A 23,078-nucleotide genomic window follows, 5' to 3' on the forward strand; every position below is an offset into this window, starting at 1 on the left:
CTACCACCCGCCTCTTCCGGGGAACGGTCTACGTCACGTCCGCCCGCCTCTGATTCAAGAACTTCGGCCTCGTAGCCAGCTGGGTTTGTTCGTGGGTGTGTTGCTGCGGTCCGGCTTCGGTCGGGCTAGAAGTTTTCCTTCTTTCCTTGCAGTTTCCGGCCTTGTGGTTCCGAGCACACCAGGTGTCGTGTAATCGAGGCTTAGTCTTCGGACTTTGTACGGGAACTCTGTGAGCTGCTTGCCGTGGGGCCCTGACCCGCGGCGGCGAGGAAGGTAACAAGATCTCTCTTCTGCACCACTCCCTTCAGAAGTCTTTGCTCTCTAGTATTTAATTCACCTGTGAGCTGCTTGCCGTGGGGCCCTGACCCGCGGCGGCGAGGAAGGTGAGCGGCGTGGCTTTTAGTGTTGCGTGGGCAAAGTCCGGGCCGATGGCCTCGGGGAGCTCCCAGCCTCCTGCTGCCAGCGTACCGGCGAAACTTATTACTGGGGCATCGCTGGCCAAGTTTTGTTTGGGTTAAATAAAACCTTGAAATAATTTCGGGAGAGGGGATGTGATCCAGAAAAATTGGACAAGAGAGCAGCCGGCCTCGTCCTTCCGCTGTGGAGACGGGACGGAGAGCGCCCTGGTCTGCGGCCCCTTCCCCAAGGGGCTTTACATGCCAGACGTGTCGCAGGTGGCCTTAAAATCGGATGCAAGGCGTGACTTAGTAAATGCCTAGCCCAGTGGCTAAGATGCTCCGGTAACTAATCAAATTCTTTAAAAAAAAAAAATAGCCTGTTTTCATTAATCCTAGTGAAATTGTTGTATTTCCAGAAATTGTTATTAATAAAGTGTTCTTCTGCTACTCATTTTCTTGGTTCTTGAAATCTAGACCAACCAGGCTTTTAGCATTCCCATTGGTGGTAACTAATCTCATTTGGGTCTGAGTCGTTTTTGTAATGAAGTACATAGAATAATACTGGCCCAGTGTTCTGCTCTGGGTGAATGATTGATTTTCTAAATACTGACTACTTCTTTCCCCCTTCCAGACCCTAAAATCAAGTAAAAATGTAGATGAAACAGTATTTAACTGTAAATGTTTGAGGAAACATAACTATCCCGTGGAGTACTACCCATCAATAAAGAGAAATACTCTATTGATAAATACGCCTTGAATCCAGGGGAGGTAATGGTGAATGAAAAAGCCCATCTCACCAGCTTACATGTTGTGTAATTCTGTTTATGTAACATTTTAGAAATGATAGAATTATAGAAACGGAGAGCAGAGTAGGTGGTTGTCAGGGCCGTGGCACGGGCAGGGGATCCTTACAGTGGCGGACAGCCTGTGTCTTGGCCGTGTAGTGTCAGGGTAGGGGTTGTGATACTGTGCTACAGTTTTCAAGATAATAAATAAAGAGTTTGATTTGAATAAGCTGTAGACTTGTACACTCTATAGGGTGTTTCTTCCTGTGGGCATTCTTATAACCTTTATGAAAAGTTAATCTCAGTAAAAAAAAATTTCAAAAGTAAATCTGTTCTCTTAGTTAAGGATATGAATGATCTTTAGAATCAACACAAATGACTAAAACATTTTAAAAAATGACATCAATAAGCAAAAGAACCTAAAAAGGATGAGTCATTGTTCTCTTGTCAAGTTAATAAAGGTTTACAAATGTTCAGTATTTGCCAGCAAACGGTGAAATGGTGCTGACCTAAACTGCTTCAGGCAAGAGAAACTCATTCTGAAAAATCACTTGAAAATATCTTTCAAGAGTCAGAAACAAACTAAGTACCTAACAATTGAAGGATGGTTAAATTTTCTAGTATATTCTTAACGTGGCTATCAGAAATATTTATGAAAGACAAAAGCATTTTCCAAATAATTTGTGAAAAAGTCAATAGAAATTTATATGTGTATATATATATATATTTCAAATCATGTTTAAAACAAAATATATACATTCTTAAAAAATTCTTACATTCCTAGGGAAAAATAAAGAATGGATGGTAAATATCAAAATATTAACAATGACTTTAAAGATTGTGAATTTGATGAGCATTTAATGCTTATGAAACACTTTAATCTGAATCGTCCACAGAAAGATGAGCCAATAACCAGTTCCATTAAAGTTTGGTAACAACTACAGATACATAAATGTGGGGAGATAATAAATTGAGGCAGCTGGGCGTGGTGGCTTACACCTGTAATACCAGTACTCGGGAGGCTGAGGCAGGAGGATTGCTGTGAGTTCGAGACCAGCCTGGTCTACAAAGTGAGTTCCAGGTCAGCCTCAACTACATAGTGAGACCCTGTCTCAAAAAATTAAAAAAAAAAAATTGAGGCAGTCTACTTAACATTTTGCTTTTAGAAATATATTAGATAAGCTGGGCATGGTGGCACATGCCTATAATCCCAGCACTCAGGAGGCTGAGGCAGGAGGATCACTGTGAGTTTGAGACCAGCCTGGGCTACATAGTGAGTTCTAGTCTCAACTACATAGTGAGACCCTGTCTCAAAAAACCAACAAAACAAAACAAAACAAAGAAACCAAAAAGAAATAGATAAATTACTAAGCTAATTTAAGAGGTCGTTGGAATTTATCATCATGTATTTTTTCACCAAATTTCATATCAAGAATCTTAGATTAATTATAACGTATGTAGCTTTGAATTTTTTGGTTTTGTTTTGTACCAGAGATCAAACTCAGGGCCTTGCACTTGTGAGGCAGGTGGCAGCACCACTGAGCTAAATCCCTAGCCCTGAAATTTTTTAAACATTTGGTCAAGTGAAGTAGAGTTGGTAGGAAGAAACCTCATAATTGGAAGGCATGTTTGTCAGGTAGATGAACTGTTTTACAGATGAGAAAGAGTTTCTAGAGGACTTTGCCCCAGTTATACAATGGACGAAAGGTATAATATAGACAAAACCCAGGTCTCCCAATGGTGGGGCTTGTGTTACTACTCTATTATGGTGCAGTACTACTTTCCCAATGTTGAAATATGGACAGAGGTATAAAATCAGTAAATACCACAGTCAATTGTATTCCTAGATTTATGTATTTGATTAATCACAACTTGTTCATTTATGTAATAACTTGACCAAGCAGAATATTCAAAGTACTAGTAAGAGACTATTTAAATTATCTGTAGTGATGGTCTCTCAGTGTCACTTTGCTAGAGTGACCTTCTCTGTCCCTACCTTCCAGGTAACAAGATCTCTCTTCTGCACCACTCCCTTCAGAAGTCTTTGCTCTCTAGTATTTAATTCAAAAATTAAAGGGAGAGATTTTTTTTTTCTGTTAGATGTTCTGGAACACATTTGGATACAATGTACACCTCCACCTGTCTTCTGGATTATGTAGTTCCAAATATGAGTCATTTCTTTGCTTACAACTCTTCTGTTTTGAGCACTGTCCTGTCATGGGAAGCTGAGTAGAACAGCTTTCTCTTAAGCATTTTTGTCATTCCTTGATCTTGCTTATTCAGTCTAAAGTTATATCATGTGAAAGTCCAGTATCCAGTCCAGGTTTAAGTTGGCCCAGCATTGCCTAAAACTACTTTTGTACGTGTTTACTTACACTGTGAAGTAGAAGGTAAGTGCACTTTGTCTAATCAGTTCCTTGACACCTAATGACAACCTGAACAAGAGCTGTTTCCTCAAGAGTAAATAGCACTTTGCAGGCATATCACAGCTTAAATGCACACTTAAAAACATTTCTCCAAAAATCCCGAGAGAACCAGCTTTGTCTATAATAAAAAGAAACAACTTTTTACATTATTGCACAGTGTTTTAGCTCCTTAAAATTTCTGCTGTCTTGAGCCGGGCATGACGGCGCACGCCTGTAATCCCAGCACTCGCGAGGCTGAGGCAGGAGGATCTCTGTGAGTTTGAGACCAGCCTGGGCTACATAGTGAGTTCCAGGTCAGACAACAAATGAACACAGCAAAAAAAAAAAAAAAAAAAAAAAAAAAAAAAAAACAAAAAACAAAAAACAAAAAACAAAACAAAAAAAAACCCTCTCAAATCCATTTATTTCTTGATAGTCTTTTTATGTTTATATAACTAAATAGTTAAACGGCCCATATGGGTGGTTTTCCAAGAAAATAGCCACAAACATCTGCTGAATAATAAATCATGGAACTCTTGGCTCAGTTGCAGCAGCACATTCTCTCCTGGATTTGGGTGTGTGATGAGCTCCTAGTTGGGCAGTATCACCTAACACGATGTACACTAAGTGATAATTTTATATCTAACATTTGCATTCACAAAGAGCACGCTTCTAGGAACAGCTACAGGATGGATAGGGAGTGCACTTATGGGCCAGGTTTGTTCCATATCCTCCATGCCAAGTGGAAGCCACATCAGCAACTCCAACAGGGACAGTTTAACAAAAGGAATCACAAAGTAGGTCAGGGGTGGTTAATGTCAGAAGGAAATACTAATATCAAGCAGATGTGGCTACTGCAGGGAGCACCTGCCATCCCTAAAACTGAACAAAAGTGATCAAGGATAACTTGGAAATACAGAGGAAGAGCCTTTTAAGGAGCGCAATTTGAACTGAGCACATGGATGCCATAGAAAGCTGCCCCCTGCCACTGTGCTATCCACTAGGCAATGATGGAAGATGCCTCTTTTGACGTCCTCCCACCCCCAGCCCCGCCACTATGGGCTGAAGGGGGCTCAACACTGAAGCAAGAGCCTTTGGCCACTGTGGTGGGCACCCCAGGACTCCTTGCTGATCCACTGGCTCCCATGTTAACAAAACAGTGGGAAAATGCCAGTTCTCCCGTAGTTAAAATAGCCCTGCAGCACCCTCTATTGGAAGATCCTAACAAGTGTACATAGTACCTTACTGGAAGCAGCCAGTTAAAGAAAGGCAGTCTGCAGGGCTCAGTTCTGATGCCAGACTGGGGCAAAGAAGCATGGGTAAGAACTAGCACAAGTTTTATCCTCCTGGGGACAGAGACGAAGCCTGGGACCCACACAAGGAAAGGAATCAAGCAACTGCAAAGCCAGAACATTTTGGAGGTTTCCACTCAACCTTAAGGAAATGATGAGATATACAGAAAAAAATAAATAATAGCCACTCACTGCACAGAGGCAAAAAAAGTTTGTTAATAAGACTATGATCTGGATGAGAAGAAAAAGCCTATTTTCTTTCCAGTTGAGGAGCTGCAATTTATATTAACCTCAGAGTCTAGGAGCCCTGGCCAAGAAATTAACATAAGAAGTGGTTTGGAGACAGTAATGTCTTTGAGATTTCTCAGACAGAAAGAACAAATGCTTTGGTGCAGTTCGTGACTAGTGGGAGTAGAGGTGTGACGATTCCGAGGTGGGGGCAAGAAGAAAGGTGGAAAAGTTTTTCCCAGCCCCCTGGGACATGTGATTTTGCAGACTTGGTTGCATGCCAAGATGGCACGACGGTGTTCTGATCAGACCCTAAAGACACTCAGCACCAGCCAGCAGGCTTTGCTATCACAGCTGCTGCCAGATGATTCCTGCTTCTTGCTGTTGAGTTGCCTCCAGACTACTCCATGTATCCCTGAGCATAATCAAGTGCTTGTTTTTAGTCCAGGCTGGCCTTGAACTTGTTATGTAGTCTAGGCTGGCTTCTAACTCAAGATCCTCCTGCCTCATGCGCCTGAGTTGGAGTTACAAGCAGGTGCCCCTATGCCTGGCTTCAAATATAATTGTTTTATTTCATTTAAAATGTCTTCATTTCAAATGGTAAAACTACTAAGTTTGGGGTAATGTGTGATAAAGCAGTAAATGGCCAGAACAAGCTCCAGACTTGGAAATAAATTAGCCACCTTCTCCACATACCAGGGCACATCCAATTATTGCTAAGAAAGCACAGTAATGGAAGACATGCTGGAAAAAATAAAATAGGTATCTCTCCATATCCTCACAGCGCTTGGTTTCAGTCCATATTAGGCCGACTGTAGTGTGCAGTGGTACCCTCCTATAATCCCAGCTCAGAGGGAGGCTGAGGCAAGATCACCACAAGTTCAAGGTGAGAACTATCTAGCAAGACCCTGTCTCAAAAAACAAAACGAAAAACAACCTAAAAATGAGTCAATATCACAAAAAAATCTGAAGTCATAATACAACTTGTCCTGTGAAAGAGAGAGGAGCAATGTAATTAGATTACAGGTAAATAAGCTTTAGTAAGAGAGTGGCTTGACTATTCTACATGAATACAGGAATGATTTGAGTAATCATCCTGGTCATACCTGAGAAAAGAGTTTGCAGTCTTAGAGAATAATGAAAAGGAAACAAAACAAAAATTATCCATCTTTATCATAATGTTTGTAAGTGAATTTTTTGAAGGGCTTGGAAATAAGCAGAAATGTGAGACTCAAGGGAGAACATAGTCAAAAAATTAAACTGAATGTAAAATAGGAATTTTAACAGAAGTATTAAAAACATGCAAGCATAAAAAGAAAATGTAATAGGTAAAAACTCGTAATATTTCAGGAAATAGAAACATCAAAGAAGCAAATTAGAACTAAGATTTTTTTTGTAAAAAGTACAAGATCAGCAATAAAAATGGTAGCAGCTGTGCTCAACAGCAAATTGCAGAGTGCAATTAAAGAATTAATGAACTTGAAAATTCAAAATAACCTAGAGAGAGAGATTGGGAAAAAACATTGGTGTGCCAATACCACACGTGCAGAGAAAATGCTGCCTGACTTTTCATCAGAAAGGCTGCAATGTATGATTGAACAGTATTTCTATGGGCTAGAGCCTTTAAATGCAAAAACAGAAACACCCTGTCAGCTAGAATCTAGGGACCATAGCTTTCAAAAGTTAAGGCAAAGTAAAGACATTTTCTGATAAACACAATCTGAGTGAATTTAGTGCAACAGATTCTTACTACCAAACATGCTAAAGAAAGCTCATCAGACAGGAAAACATTACCAGATGGACACTCAGATTTAAAAGATACAGAACACTACTATGGATAAATATAAAACAATTTTTTTCTTTAAAGGTTTAAAGGGAAAATTTACCTTACAATGCAAAAATTGCATTGTATTGTGGGAGTCGTGAGATGTAGAAGTAAGATATATGACAAAAAATGTTAGATGTACATACATATTTGTGAGAGCTTTTAGTAGAGAAGTGGTTTAGTGTAATTTCAAGGTAGTTTATAGTAAATTAAAGTTGCATATATTAATGCCTAAAGCAGGGCATCTTAATCTCATCACTGACTTCTTTTACAAGAGGTACTGTCCTGTAGGATCGTAGGATGTTTATTAGCATCCCTGGCTTTTCCTCTAGATGCCAGTTACACCTTCCTTTCCAGTGAGACAGTGAAACATTTCTTCATATATTGTCCAATATCCCTTGGGGACCAACATTGCCCCCTGTTGAAAGCCTCTGCCACTAAAAGGCACACAGTAAAGGACACACACACACACACACACACACGTCAAATAGTTGTGGTTCTAAGCCAATACAACACATAAAAGGGAATATTGAAAGCAAAGATCTAAATAAATTAATACAAAAGGCACTAAACAAGAATAATAAAAGAAAAGGCCTGATGGCACAAGTGAAAAATCAATAGATTCAAGCCAGTCATATAATTACCTAAAATGTAAATGGGATAAGCACAATAATGAGGTAGGGATTTTTTTCCAAACTGGGTGAGAAGGCAAATCCCAGTTATGTGTTGTTCACAAGAGATTCACTTTTTTTTTTTCATTGTGAGGGGTCAAACCCAGGGCCTCCTGTATAATAGGCAAATGCTCTACCCCTGAGCTACACCCCCAGCCTGATTGTCACTTAATGAAAAAACATGGATTTAAAAGTATGGAAGTGATGTCACCATATGAACACTTACTAGAATCATAGAACTGGCTTGATTTTCTAACATCAGGTCAATTAGATGTCCATACAGGGAGCCTTACCCGTGGTCATGGGGGATATTTCCTTGTGATGAGATGGCGTGTTAACGAGGAAGATGTAGCAGTCCTAAATCCTGTGTGCTTGTGACTGACTGGGAGTCCAGCTGCCACGCTGGAGACTGGCGGAGGACTGGTGTGGCCGCTGACAGCTGCTGTTGAGCTCCCTGTTGGAGCTAGGACAAGATGCCAGCCATGTAAGCCAGGGCAGGTGGGCCTTGTCCAGAATATAAAAATCCTTACAGAAGTTCCCCAAGATTTAGTACTTAAAGATGAAATCATGGGAGAGCTTAATAGATGGGTATAGAATGGGTAGGTGTAAAAATAATTCCGAAGGAGAAGCAAGAAGGGATGTGGTTGGGAAATATTCAAGGACAGAACATCTGAAGTATCAGTATATGATGAAATATGAATCTTCTGATTCAGAAAACATTTTAATGGAAATAAAAGATATTCATATCTAGATACATTATATGAAAATTGAAAAGTGAGCCAGAAAGAAGAGCCTAAAAAGAACAGAAGGTGCTAGGGATTTAGCTCAGTGGTTCCACTGCCTGCCTCACAAGCACAAGATCCCGAGTTCAATCCCTGGTACCAAAAGAAAAAAAATATATAGGAGGGAAGAAGCGTGTCTCAACAGGCTTCTCAGCAGCAGCAATAAACTCAGACAACCTTGAAGTAATATATTCAGGATGCTGAAAAAAAAAAGCAATGCCTAAACACTGTTCACCAGTGAGAGAGGTAAAGGCACCTGCTACGTTTTCTATGTAGGGAATAGCACAATGGTGACATTTCCTGTAGTTAAGACAGATTCTTTCAAGCAGGTTGGTGGGCACCTGGAGTCCCTTGAGTGTCCTCATGTAATTGTCACAGGGTAACAAGTTCTTAGCCACATGTAGGGTGGAAATCAGACATGGACTTGCCCTTGAGCCTTCTGACAACTGGCACGATGGCCCACACTCTCCTTTGGGACTCCAAGGGGAAGGTCTCTGCACAGGACCCCAAGCTGTAACCAATCCGCTGAGGTTTCTCCATCAATTGGCAGAGAGATCACGGATTGACCAGGTATGGCTCTTCTAGTGCCCATGCACTGGCCTTTTAATACTGGTACCCTCAGCTCGTTTAGTGTCAGCAGCCCTCAGCTTTGAGTGACAGCAGCTATCAGTTCTTTCTAGGGTTAACAGCCCTAGACTTTGAGTGCCAGTGGGTGTCAGCTCTTTCATTGCTAGTGGCCATCCTTGCTGCTCAGATGAAGCAGATACCTTCAGGAGCTCTTTGGCCACCAGAGATAGCAACTCCCAATTACTCCTGCCTCTCTCCACCTGCCGCCTTCAGTGTTATCGGCCCTGGCTGCTGGTGGCATTTGGCACAGGCAGCCTTTGGTATTACCAGCTCCTAGTGTACCACTTAGCATGTTCTATTTGAGGTAGAAATCATGAACTGACAAGATTATGCTATCTGACACTGGCTTCATTAGGACGTGTGCTGTGTAGCATAAGGAAGAATAGTGCGTGGGTAGAAACTGCTGAGGGTGTGGGAGGTTGCTTATATGGCTCATGTACAAACTGTCAGACTTCCTGTGTGGTCATGGGTAGAGGAGGGGACCCTCATGGGCCTAAGTGAGAAGGGCTGCAGAAGCGTGGAGTGAGAGGCTGAGGGAGGGGTCGTCTGGGGAAGGTCCTCAAGGGAAGCCATTGCCAGGGCAAAGATCCACAGAGCAGCTGCAGGGTGCCCGATGCAGGTATTCGGGACATCTGCAGAAAAACAAGTACCTCTCAGAAGCATTGAGCTCTTCTCTCCTGTCTCGTAATCTCTCCAGACTTTCTTTAGGACTTTCTTTCCCACCTCTGTAAAATCCAACAACTGAAGGGTTAATGCCTGGCGCACTCAGAGGTTTTCAGGAACTTGCACCAACCTTGTGATCAGTGTGTCTCTTGCTTGATTGGGTCCTGCCCATCTGCCAAGTCTTGCCTCCTGGGTACTACCACTGAGTGTCCTAGAGAACTTTCCACGCACTGGTTTAGATCTGGACTGAGTCCATCACCTGGCAGGAGGGGGCGTGTAGGCATCGCCTGGAGTTTATGCAGATGCCCTCCGGCCTACTTGCCTACACACCAGGGTGCTGTGGATGCAGTGTGTTCTTTCCCATCACACACCTCTCCTGGCCAACATGGGTCCCTATACAGCTGGACAGTGGTCAAGCCCTGCTGAGCAATTGCCCAGTGCCCTTTTGGCTCCCTGTCCAACGCTGTGACCACTTCTGCAGTCAGACAGTCCTTCAGATGGACATTGTACAAATCATAATGTCCGTGGGACTTCGACTCTGAGAAAGCCATGGAGAAGCAGAGAAAACAGTTTTCAGACAGTCATGTGGGCCACTTTTGACCTGGCCAGAGGCTGCAAGTTTTTCCACTACAAAAAAATTTGATAACAAATAGAAAAAAATAAGATTGGAAAGACATAGTGACATGAGTTTAAACAAATAGGAAAATGTCAGCCTGACTAGGGCTGGAGGACTGATAGCTACAGGCTTGTTTTGCTGTTTCCCATGCTTTTGTGAATACTTTAACAATTGAACAAGAGTGGTGGGCACGGAGGCTCTTTAGAATCTACCTTTAATCCATCGTAACAAAATACTTTCAGGTACATTAATTTATTAGATTCTTGTAATAATCCAGTGAAGCAGGGTTTAGTGTTAATTTCTTCAGAGTAGAGACTGTATCCATGTTTGCTTACAATGGAATACCTACTTACCAGCCTAATACCTGGTGTTTAGTATACGATCAGAAATATTTGTTGAATAAAAAACTAATGAATAATGAATGCTTTTGTAACTTGCAGAAACCTCACCAGGTAAAGTGGTTTATTCATAGTGAAATCATTCATAAAGAAGCTAGCATGGGAATTGAGGTTACTGATCGCTTCCTCGTGTCATTTATAATATTCCCAGTATGCCCTTCTTTCTTCCTTTTTCCAAAATCCTATTATGCCTTTAACTAATGGCCTTGAGTGGGACCATTAATAAGAAGAGAGGACATGAGCTTGTGTCCAGCATTTTTCTGTAACTATCAGAAATGAGCACCAGTTTAATGATTTTATTTTGCTGTTGTTTGTATTTGAGAATGGGATTAACTGTTTCCTATTGGATTGACAATTTTATGAATTAAAAATTGAAGAAGAAGAGCTAGTTCACTAGTTAAGTAGGATGGTTGTCTTGAAGGTGCGAAGACTTGGTAATCCTTCCAAACATTAGTATTATGTCTGGCGTAGTTGCCTTAGCAGTGTCATTGATTGAACAGAAAGCATACCCCTGCCTTCCCTTTTCCCTTTTCTTCTAATGTTTCGACTCTCATTATCAGGGTATCACCGCCAGCACAAATGCCAACCCCGCCAAGGACAAAAGCACATGATGTCGCCCTTTGGAGTTTTAAAACAGTTTCACAACACATTTTATGTCTGTTTCTCAATGAGGTGAATTGGATTTACAGATGAGACAACTGAAATAGGAAGAGTGAGGTGTCATCCAAGTTCATAAAATCAACATGTGGCAAAGTGATTTGGGCCCAACTCTGGTTCCAAGGTCAGTTTTTCTTTATGGCTCTGGGGACTAGCACCAGGTTGCACATGAGAAATTAAAGAGCAGGAGTGAAGTAGTGCTTTTTCTGATCTTAAAAGGAAGTTTTATTTGTTGGGGTTTCAGCTGGTTTTTAGGCTTTGGATAGGTTATTTTTAGTTCAGAGCATCTAGTGAGTTCTGAAGTTGTGTTGGGGGTTTAGGCCAAGGTTGGGTTCCAGGTCAAACATGGTGTGTGAGGTTGCTTGCACTGTACACACTTGCTGATGGGTGAGTGTGCACTCTGCAGTGCACCTTCTCCGAGTCTGCACGCCCATGGTAGTCCAGGTGTGTGCTGCTAGGGTCAGCCCCAAAACAAATGGCTTGGTGACTGCAGAAAACATCTGCCTAAGAAAATACTGTCACATGCCATTCAGAATCTCACCCTTGTGGGATCGATGATAGCAGTGCAGAATATTTTATTGACTGTTTCTAATGACTGACACAAGGGATACTGTTCTAAAACAGCATGATACAAATGTGTACATCCACACTACAATACAATATTACTATCCTTTCTTTCTTTCTTTTTTGGTAGTGGGGATTGAACTCAGGTCCTTGCGCTTGCAAGGCAGGTGCCGGAACCACTGAGCCAAATCCCCAGCCCTAATATTACTATCCTAAATGGAGCTGTAGATGCGACATATTCAGCTGATCATTCATTGACCTGTATTAGAAATTTGCACAATGTAGAATATGGAAGTCAGTATCTGTTTAGAGTTTTACCAATAGGGCAGAAAATATTTTCAAATGCAGATTTTGAATGACCCCTTTCCTCTGTGGGATGCTGGATGCCTTTTCTTGCCTTTTTCCAGAGCATGGGAACCACTTGAGCACCTGATAGCTAAAAAGAAAAATGGTTCAGCATTTTTCTAAAATCGAGTTGTTTGATTCTCATTTCTCTGATTTTCTATTTGTTATGAATAGTATTTCTTGTGACTGCGTTATAAGATTTTAGGCCTAGACAATCAAACAGCAACTCAAAGAAGTTCAAAAGCAGACAGAACTAAACCCAAAAGTCAAGATTGACAGTGCTAACCCTGACCTCCCTGAATGATTCAGTTGCTAATTCTTACTGAAAATTGCTTTGAAATGTTGGATTACACTAATCCTTTCAAAATCCACTGCTAATTCCTTAAACCAAGTATTTTGGGCTTCTAGTTTTTATTTCATCTTTTTTGGGGGGTGGATGAATTTTACTTCTTAAGAAGTGTGGTGAATGGTCTTATAGTTTAAAGAATGAAATATTCTATATTTGTAAAGGAGTGTCTCCTCAGGTCAGGCAACCCACTCTGCAGTAGACTGGTGCTCAGGGAGTTTACTGGACAGCACCTGTGGAGAGAGAGTGCAGTTAAGCAGCTCTGGAGCTCCTCTATCTGCCCACCATGGACACTCGTAGCCCCCGGTGAAGGAGTGTGGGTTTTTGGTTAATGAGGGTGCTGAGGCCGAAGGGGGAATGGCTGATTATCTGCCACGAGTATATAGAGTATATATAATACAGCTAAGGCATACAGCATGAAGTGAGTGCTGGTGTACTGGAAGATATCCTGGCTCCGGGATCTACACGTCCCAAATCCTGGAACCTGTGACTCCCTTAACTCACACAGCAGAAGGAACTTGGCACATAGGGTTAATAAGGACGCTGAGATAAGGAGGCTGTTCTTGGTCATATGCTGGACTGTGTGAGCCCTCGGGTCTTTATGATAGGAGGCAGGGGCCAGAGAGAGAGGTATAGGAATAGGAAACTAACCTACACGAGTGCTCACCCAGCCCAGGTAAAGCACTAAGTGTTAATCACCTTTGAGCAGCTCTGTATGCCCCTCTCGATTCATGGTCCCCTCCTTCCTACTAAGGGAGATCAGAATTCTGAGTATCACTTTTGTCATTTCCTCAATTCTTATGTGTGTTTTTAATGGTACATTGTTATGTTTTATTCTACTCTGAAACTACTCTGCCATTCAACAATGTGTTTTTGAGAGTCATTGAGCTGCCTGTGTAAAGCTCTGGCTTAATTTTTCTACTGCCATTAGTACTCCACCTTTTGAAGTGTACACAATTTAGTCAGCCTCCTGTGGATGGACATTATTCTACCTTCTTGGGCTTGATGTAACCTAGAAAAGTTCTGAAAGCATAAGGACAAAGCTGAGCAAAAGTATTTCAAAGAGTTCAATGTTCTTATCTATTTACCTCACCTTCTTCCTGGCAAATGAATCTCTCTCCCATTTTCATGACCTAATTCCAGTGGTGAGTTCCTACGTGGAAGGAATTGTGATGCTAAACATATATTTTATATTGTCCAGTGCCTTGAATAATGCATTGCTGATGCTGGATGATTATGAAATAATTACGTGCTAGTACTGTGGGAAGGTCAGGACTTTGTGTAAACAACGGAAAATCAACTGAGACCAGCTTAAGTGGAAAACATTAAAAAAAAAACTCCATATGTGGAAATTTAAATGGGAGTAGTTAGAGCTTTCAGGTTAGGGTCAGGATGATGTCCTCAGGATTCTGTCTCCACAGAAAGGGAAGAGAATGGTTATTGTTCGGCTCCAAAGATCTACTTCATCTTGCACATCTTTTTTTCCAGAAAAAGAGTACATCTCACTTCCTCCTAGTGCTAAAAAATGGAACCTGTGGTGATTGGGAGATATTTTGATTGGTTTTGCTGGAGTTATCACAGTCCTGCTTCAAATATCCTAGAAATTTTAATATAAAAGACAAGCACCCTCCAAAAGAAAGGATGCTAGGGAAAAAGTAAATCTCTTGCACCACATCGTTCAAGTCATCTTCCTGGGTTTAGTGTTTTTAAATGTTTTGTTTATTGTGAATACACTGGGATCGTAGACTGAACAAGAATAATCCTTTAAAGTATGAATTCTCCTAGCCAATTAATTGTACAAGAACAGAATTTAAGCTTATCAGCTATTATGTGGCTATACTTCTTTCTTTTGGACCAAGAATGTTTTAAAAAATAAGTGGAAAAATTTAGGCATAAATGCCATTTTGTTGAGTTTTTGAATCATGAAAGTATTAAAGTTTCAGGTGCCGATTTTCACAGTATTCATGCTGTGAAAATCTGTGATAAAACTCACTTTACTTTCAGTTCAGTGGTTCTCTGATAACGTAGGTACATCTTCATTTGCATCTGTGTATGAAATTCTGGGTGTTGGGTTTATGTCTACCATAGCCTGGAGATTTTAGAGCCTTCCATTCCCTCCCAATCTCAGTCTTTCTCTAATTATAAAAGAACTGAGGGGAAGATTTTTGAGTTACATCCTAACTGTTTCCAGTTTGCCTTATTCCCTATATTCTTTTATTCCCTCGATTGTGCAAGCCGGCTTTAAGTATAGCTCTAATTAAAAGACTTTGATGTCATCACAACAGGGGCTCAACAAAGTGCTTAACTGGTAGCTTGTCCATTGCTGACAACCACAATTTACAAGAGGAGAGAGGTTCAATTTGGCTCACAGATTCAGAGATATCAGTCCCTGGTCAACTGGCTAAGGCAGGAAGATCATGTTGAAGGGCCCGAGAAAGCCAAGATGCTCTCTTCATGGTGGTCAGGAAACAGAGCTGGTTATCAGGGTTTTCCTCCCTCTTCTTGCCCATAGTTCTCAGAGTAATGGAGGCATGACCTGGAAATGCAGCACCCCAACATGGGGCAGACTTGCCTGAAGCAGCTCATCTCTGCCTGCCACTCTTTAGTCCACAAATCCCTTCCTGGACCCAGGAATGACTTCTAGGGTATAAAACCCAGAGTGGAGAGCTTTCAGGGTCCCTCCATGGAAAGATGAGACTTTCTCCACTTGCAGTAGATTACCTGGCCCATGAGGGATTGGCTCCTCATCAGTCTTAGGATTCTGTTGTCCTTCGTGTGCATCTGTAAGTAGTAAGCCTATCTGGGGTGTGTGTGTGTGTGTGTGTGTGTGTGTGTGTGTGTGTGTGTGTGTGTGTGTGTGTGGCTTGTCTCAGTGGATTCTGGGAGGTGTAAAGTGTAGCCCAAGCTGCATCAGGCTGAAATGCCTGGGCTCCTTTTCTAGGCTGTTGTCTGCTCTCTGAGTGATGGGCATCCTCCCTTGGGGTTGGTACTCAGGGCACCTGCTTCCCAGAGCCTCTCCGGGGCCATCCTCCAAACCCACACACACAGCTGCCTGCTTGGCAGCACAGTGTGGGTGCTTCCGGCTCAGCAGTCCAAAATTGAACACATGCTACTGCCCCGCGACTGTCTTGTCCTTTGGGGGCAGTAGGTGGTCCCCTCTGTAAGCTTAGAAGCTATAGAGGACAGCTCCCCTCTGTTAATGTCCTCTTCTAAAGGACAGTGGACATTTTGCAGATTCCATCACCAAGCACTGCCAGAAGAGTAAGTGAAGAATGGCAAGAAATTATTTACACCAATTCTGGCATTATTCATCAGCATGAGTAGTGTCGGTGATGTCATGGCATCCATGTCGTCCTGTGGAGGCTGGGACCCCTTGCTAGACCTATTTTGCTGACTGGTAGTTGTGGTACTTATTGTTACTCCCCTTCTAAAACAATTTTTGTTCTCATCCAAATCTGGCCTTGTAATCTTACATCCTGCTATAGACTATATATTTATGTTCTCCTCCATTTCATACTTTGAAACCTACCCTCCAACATGATGGTATTTGGTGGGGAAGCTTTTAGGTCACAAGAGTAGAGCCCTGATGAATGAAATTGGTGCTTTGCAAAAGTCAAGCTCCATTGGGCTCCCTCTCAGTGAGAAGCTGACCGTGATCAGCGGCAAGGTTTGTGTCTAGATGGCTCCCAAGGGCCAGTGTGCTCGTGGGCAGAGCTTTGGAAGGTGACTGGATCTCGGCAGTGGCTAACTGTGGGGTTTGAGACGAGCCTGGCTAGAAGGGGCAGCCACGCTGGTCCATGCCCTGGTTGTGTGTCTCCCTCCCTGGCTCCTCCTTTCCCTCTCTGTGTCCCGGCTGCCGTGATGTGAGCAGCATTCCTCTGCCCAGGCCCTTCCACCATGCCACTGGAGACAAGGACCAGAACAGCAGAAATGGGAGCCAGAAAAGCCCCTCTGCCTCTAAATTGTGGATGTTGGGTGTTTTGTCCCAGTGACGAGGAAAGTAACCAAGACACCAGGAGGTTGGTGTGGTGAGGAAGGAGCCAGAGAATGTGGGATGTGTCAACTCCTTGATCTTGGAATTCCCAGACTCAGAACTCTGAGAATTTTGATTCTATGGTGTTCTGTTAGAGCAGCTGAAGTAGACTAAGATACTGTGAACTCCTTCAATCTTCCTGTTTTGTTTTGTTTTTTTAAATTGTGGGAAGGACACAACAGTTAAGTGTACAATTCAACGTTATCTATAAACACAATGCCATAGAACTCTAGAATTTATTTATTTTTCTTAATGAAAATTTTAATTAGCAACTCAGTTTTCCTTTCCCTCCATTCCCTGGCAACCACTATTCTATTCTCTGCTTCTATGAGTTTGACTATTTCAATATCTCATGTAGTGCAGTGACTCAGAATGGATGAGAAAACGGATGAGAACAAAAATTTGTCATTTTGTGACTGGCTTATTTAACTTAGCATAATGTTCTCAAAGTCGGTCCCTGTTATTGCATATTGTAGAATTTCTTCTTATTTTAAAGCAGAATAATATTTCATTCTACCTTTTACTGTAATAAAAAATTCAAACATTCTTGTACTTTTTGAACACCCCTCCTCTCCTGATCAAACACTTAAGGCAGTTTCTGTCAGTGCGTCCTTATCTACCCTATTCACCAGATCTGGCACCGTGTGACCTCTAGCTCTTCCCCAAGGTCAAAATCACCACGAAAGGGAAACATTCTGGATTGACTCAGGACTTGGAGGCAGCCACGGCAGCACAGCTGGAAACACTCATGAAGTAGACTCCAGAGCTGCTTCAAAAAGTGGTGAGAAGGACAGGTAAGTTTGGAGAGAGTGGGGTGTTTTGAGTGCGATTAATGACACTATCTTTTACTGCAGTAAACTTTTAAAATTTTAAACATTTAATATATTTTAGGCCACACCTTGTATAGGTATGTTTTTAGGTACCTTTTAAAATCCATTATCCACTAACGGACATGTAGGCTGTTTCCACATCTTGGCCATTGTGTCTAGGCTGCCATGGATAGAAGAAAGCTAGCTCCTTAAAGACTTTATGTCACTTCTTTTGGTGAATATTCAGGACTGGGGTTACTGGATTTTATGGCAATTTTATCTCTAATTTTTTGAGGAATTTCCAGACTTTTCCATAGCAGACACATCTTTTTATGTTCTTTCCAAAATTGCTCAAGATTTCCATTTTCTTCACATCTTCATCAGCACTTGTATTTTTTTTGTACCAGGGATTGAACTCAGGACCTCACACTTGCAGGCAGGTGCTGTGCTGCTGAGCTATGTCCCCGACCCTTATTGTCTTTTTAAAAACTAGCCGTCCTAACAAGTATGAGCTGGCATGTCATTGTGGTTTCAACTTGCTTTTTCCTAGTGCTTAGCGATGTTGAGTATTTCTTCATTTAATTGTTGGCTGTGTCCTTTTTCTATTTTTCAATCAAGTTATTAGGATATTTGCTATTAAGTTGTAGTGTAAGACTTGTGTCTCACCTTTACTCCTGGAGCGTGAACAGCCAAGAGGCCTTCACGATGCTGGGCTCAGTAGCTCAGCGAGGCTCCAGGAGCTTGTCCGATAGCGAGAGTCACCCAGGAAGGAACACACCAGGCAAGTTGGCTAATAGACCTTTATTAGTCTGGCCAGACGGCACTCCCCAAGCCAAGTGGCTCAGAGAGGCGGCTAGCTCAGAAACAGAGGCCACTTTATATAGGGCTGAAGGGGGGGTTTACATATAAAACTTACGGGAAGAGGACAAAGGCAAAGAAGCGGTTGTTCTGACCTAATGGTTATCAGGCACATACTTGACCGTCATGTACTAATGATTAGCAGATTGCTCATCCGCTGTTCCATTTACAACTTAGATTATAATGTTCAGAACATTCAGACTACAGGCATGCAAGGAGTGGCGCAATCCATGTTGAGTCTCTGTGTTCACTATAGTCTCCATCCAGCCTTCCAGCTACTTCAAAACAATTACAACCCTTAACAACACACAATTAATCATTAGTTATCCTATAAGGGATGAGGGGAGCGACAGTCTCTAGGTCATTTGCTGGTCACCACGGAGTCGCTCTGGTTCAGTCAGGCTCTTACAGTAGAAGTTTCTTTCACATTTTGGAGATTAACACAACATTGGGATTTGGAAAGAGATTGAATTTGTACATTTCTTAGGTAGCATGGACAGTTTAATAATAGTAACTTTTCCAGTTGATGACCATGGAATATCTTTACATTTACATCTTCTTTAATTTCTCTCATCAATGATTTATAGTTTCCCGCATACAGCCTTTTAGTTCCCTATTTACATTGCCCTTATCTTATTATTTTTGAGGCTATTGTCAGAGGAACTGCTTTCCTAATGACCATTTTCTTAGTCAGTGTGCGTGACCAGTGTTCTGGTGTTCCAGATCATGTCCTCGTAGTCTAACTCTGATCCCAGCTGCTGCGTTCCTGTGCCAGTGCACATGAGGTATGATGGGAAAGTTGTTACAGTAAAGGCATGTTGCTATGAATCACCTTCAGAGCCCTTCCTCTCACTTCACTCATCCCACTGTTCTTGCCACTTTCTGGAGCAGCTCTGAAGTCCTTTTTTCTGTGTTTTAATTGCACTGTCATGTGTGGGATCCAGTCATGGCCCACTGGCTTTTTGAAAGATAACTTCTTTCTTTATAATCAAGGCATTGACACAATGTGTGGTCAGGATGTTCCTAATTAGCATTTGTTAACATTTGTTCCTTTTTAAGGACTGCACGTGTTAAACTTGTTTTTGACCCTGCATGGGAGAAACCTGAAGAGATAGCCGAAGATCTGATGTTATCTGTAGGAGTCAGGTGCTTCCTGTTAAAGATCTGACGTTATCTGTAGGAGTCAGGTGCTTCCTGTTGAGGTGCCTTTAAAAGGAGCTGTTTCTGTGAAATAAATCAGACTTCTCTTGATCTCGCTTAGGCTTGAGTGTTCTTTCCTTTCTCAATCCTCACTCCCCAACTCAGGCATGTTCATGATGTGATGGCTGGACCACCACAAGTGGCACCCGAACAGCAACCTGAGTATCGAGGGATCCAGTGAAGGACACCACAGAGGAGAACGAGGCCTCAATGAAAAGGTAAGGAGCGGTGAACTTTTCTTGTAAATATTAAAAATGGGAGCTGGCAATAGTTGCATGGTTTTTGTACATATGCTCAAAGATTTATTGCATGTTGGTGGTGCTAGAGTAGGGCACCAGCAATTGTGTAATTTTTTAGAATTTGTTGAAATGGTTTGTCCTTGGTTCCCTGAAGAAAGCACTGTAAACTTAGATACTTGGAGTAAGGTAGGAAAACAAAATCTAGAGGAAACTGCTTGTGAGACCTCTGGTTCTACTTTTGGTTTGGTTTTCATAAGCCTTGGTCCTATATCTTATTTGGCTCCTTTGTTTCCTTGTTTGTCTGCTCGCTTAGTTTGAATTTTCTGACAGGATGAAAAGAAGCTCATCTACCCCACTCACCTTGATTTTGTCATTTCCAGGAGGTCCGTTGGACTGCAGCTGACCTTGGATTCCCCATAAAGAGATTTCAAAACAACCCAGCCTAGGAGCTGATTAAACTGCTCTGTGACAGTCAGCTGCTAGTAAAAACTATTTAGTTTTGGTAACACTTCTTGTGCATTACAAATTCTTAAAGTGTGATTATAGGGTTAACTTACTCTTTTCTAAAAATTCAAGGTTAATACTGTTCTATTGGCAGCCAGTCAAATTTTAAGATGTAACAATCTGAAAACAGAAAAAGGACACTTTAAGCTGAAGTTTGTTATAGAAGGTTAATAGTAAATGAGACAGAAAAAATATTAGGAAAGCTATAAGTAAGAGTTATACTTTTGACATGAAAGGTTTTTGTATGTTCATCTTGTTAAAAACAGGTAAAGATATACAAGACCATGAAGGCCTGCGTATGTAGAGAAGGTGTGTGGAAATGATTTATTTATGTTTCCTTGTTTCAAGCTTGTTATAAAAGGTTTACATTTACAGTCAAGAAGAGCTTTCATTCCTTTAACCCTAAGAGATCTCTGTTAATTTTGATCTGCAAAAGTTTTGACTAGTCATAACTAAAAGATTTTATAATTCAATTGTCCAAAACCATCTGAGTGCACTCGTTTAAATTGTTTTATATGTTTGTCTAAGTGTTCAAAAGTGTTTGTCTGATTATGTTTTTGATCAAAATGACATGAAATACAACTAGATTGTTGATTTCTACAACCTGGCTTTATAGGATCAAATAAAAAACTTAAAAGATAATTAAATATAAACCTTTAAGTTTGGATACACTCCTGTTCATAAATAAAGAAGCAGCTGCTTAGAAAATTTATTCTGATCTTTGTTCACTAATGGGAGCCACCAAAATAATTTTCATAGCCTTATAAAAGATATGCCTTGTTAAATATGTTGTTAAAAATGTTTACATTGGTTATCATCAAAAGGCTGAATTCTAAATATGTTATTGTAACATGTTTATGATGGTTATCTTCAAAATATAATTTCTGTAAAAAAAAGGAAGATCCTGTTGATACAAAGCTACATTACAGGACATAAGATTTCATATAATTATAATAATTATTAAAATTATTATTGCTACTTTTCTGGGATACAAAATTTATTCATGTTGTTTGATTATGCAGGTTTTCCAACATATTGTTTGTGAAAATAACCTTTTGATCCAGGTATTCTCCCCTGTTCCCCACTATTAAAGGTGTAACTACAAAAAATAAAAAAGGGGGAATTGTACCCCTCTTTACCCAGAATTTATTTATTTATTTTTTTCAGCTTTAATTGAGTTTATTGGTACATTTTAGGGATACAGTACAGTTACATTCATTGTTGGGATCTTGTACCTCTACATGACAAGTCTTGAATCTCATTTTTTCCCCTTACCTCTGCCCTCCCTTCATCCCCTCCTCCCCTCACCATCTACAAATGCTTTATTTTCATCTTTTCATTCTCTCACATTTTTTTCTTTTCCCTTTTTACTCTTCCCCTACCCATCCCACCTTCCCTACACCTTTAGCTCCTTTCTTTCCATTTCTAAATGTCAGTATTTACCCAGAATTTAAATCATGCTACCTATATTTTAAATTTTTTTACAAATTGAGAAGCATGGCCATTCAGCAGCAGAAAGATTTTGGCATCCATAAGGTTCTCCATATGCTTTGGTAAAATGGAGAGATCCCTTAACTAGCCAATGGTATGGACCTGACCCCGTTTTAATATGGGGCTGAGGGCATGTTTGTGTTTTCTCACAGGAACATGATGGAGCTCGATGGCTACTGGAAAGGCTGATTCATCATGTGCATACTCCTGCTGATGTCACTTCCTGCAAGATGTGATGCCAATCCTCAAGAACATTGGACTTATATGGCAGATCCTCTCCTTGCACATCCTGTCTCATGTGAAGTGCCGGTACTGGTGAATGATACAAATATGCTCGGTCATTTATAAAGTAATGTTTCTATGTTATAAAGAAAATGAGACTGCTACATTGAGAAGTTTCTCTGGGACAAAAAAGGACATTTCTCGATTGATCACTAACCAACACTACATAAAAGAGTTCATCTGCTAGTCTTAGCCTTTCTGCTGGACTTTGGTGGGAAGATTTAAGTTTTCCTCAAACCAACATTTGAAAACTTGCTGCTGCATTGGGAGAAATATGCTTATAGTCAGATGTCAAAGTTACTAGCCTTAGTTTCAATATTGTTGGCATAGGGGCCTCTAATATAATGTCTTGTGTTAATGCTCCTTATATGTTATTAGTAAAAAGTATAGAGATTGTAAATGAGACTGATAATGAATATGACAACAGCTGTTTTAATTGTAAATTGATCAATTGTATATTTTCAGAAATGATGACTTCCTTTCATTCTGTGATAGTTTTGAGACAACCTCCCTTGGTAATGATGTCTGTAAAAATTAATGAGTCCCTGATATGAGGATCAAGGGTTACAAATGTTGATAGAGGTAGAGAAAGCTACATGTCAAGCCTTCACAACCCATGGTATAACCTCTGCAGAGGCTGGTAGTCAAAGATGGGTAAGAGAATTGTGGAGAAATATCCAACCTAAGACAGAGCATGAGTATTAAACTTCTCATGGCTTGATGACAGGTAAGGGATTTCTCTGGACATTTCTCACCTAAGACAGGCACAGCCTTTCTTCTGAGCTGGGAAAGTCCCTGCTCTAAATATAATAAAAAGGGAAATGTGGGAGCCAGTCATGGCCCAAGTCCCATTTCATGAGTAATGGTATCGTTAATGTGGATAATAAGAGAATCGACCTGAGGTAGTCTTTTGAGCATTAAATGGGTTAATAGGTGTGTTATGGTTTAGATCTGATGTGTGCACCCCCAAGTCTCAAGTGTTCAGAGGTGGGACTTTCGGAAGGTCACTGGATCAGGGGAGTGCTTTACTGAACAGGGGATTAATTCATCGGCGAATTCA

The 23,078-nt window shown here is 41.1% G+C and overlaps 1 long non-coding RNA gene across 2 annotated transcripts; it reads left to right on the forward strand.

Annotated features, from left to right (window-relative positions):
• The first annotated feature begins 23 nt into the window (after positions 1-23).
• On the forward strand, positions 24-22,306 carry LOC104874479. Of its 2 annotated transcripts, none has more exons than XR_783742.3 (4): positions 24-273; positions 17,303-17,429; positions 19,608-19,720; positions 21,889-22,306. It is a non-coding gene; the product is annotated as an uncharacterized LOC104874479 (long non-coding RNA). The 2 variants fall into 2 exon arrangements; XR_783741.3 differs by lacking the exon at positions 24-273 and adding an exon at positions 337-383.
• The last annotated feature ends 772 nt before the right edge of the window (positions 22,307-23,078 follow it).

Source organism: Fukomys damarensis, unplaced genomic scaffold (assembly GCF_012274545.1).
Source record: "Fukomys damarensis isolate Sample0158 unplaced genomic scaffold, DMR_v1.0_HiC HiC_scaffold_25, whole genome shotgun sequence".
NCBI classification, from domain to species: Eukaryota; Metazoa; Chordata; class Mammalia; order Rodentia; family Bathyergidae; genus Fukomys; species Fukomys damarensis.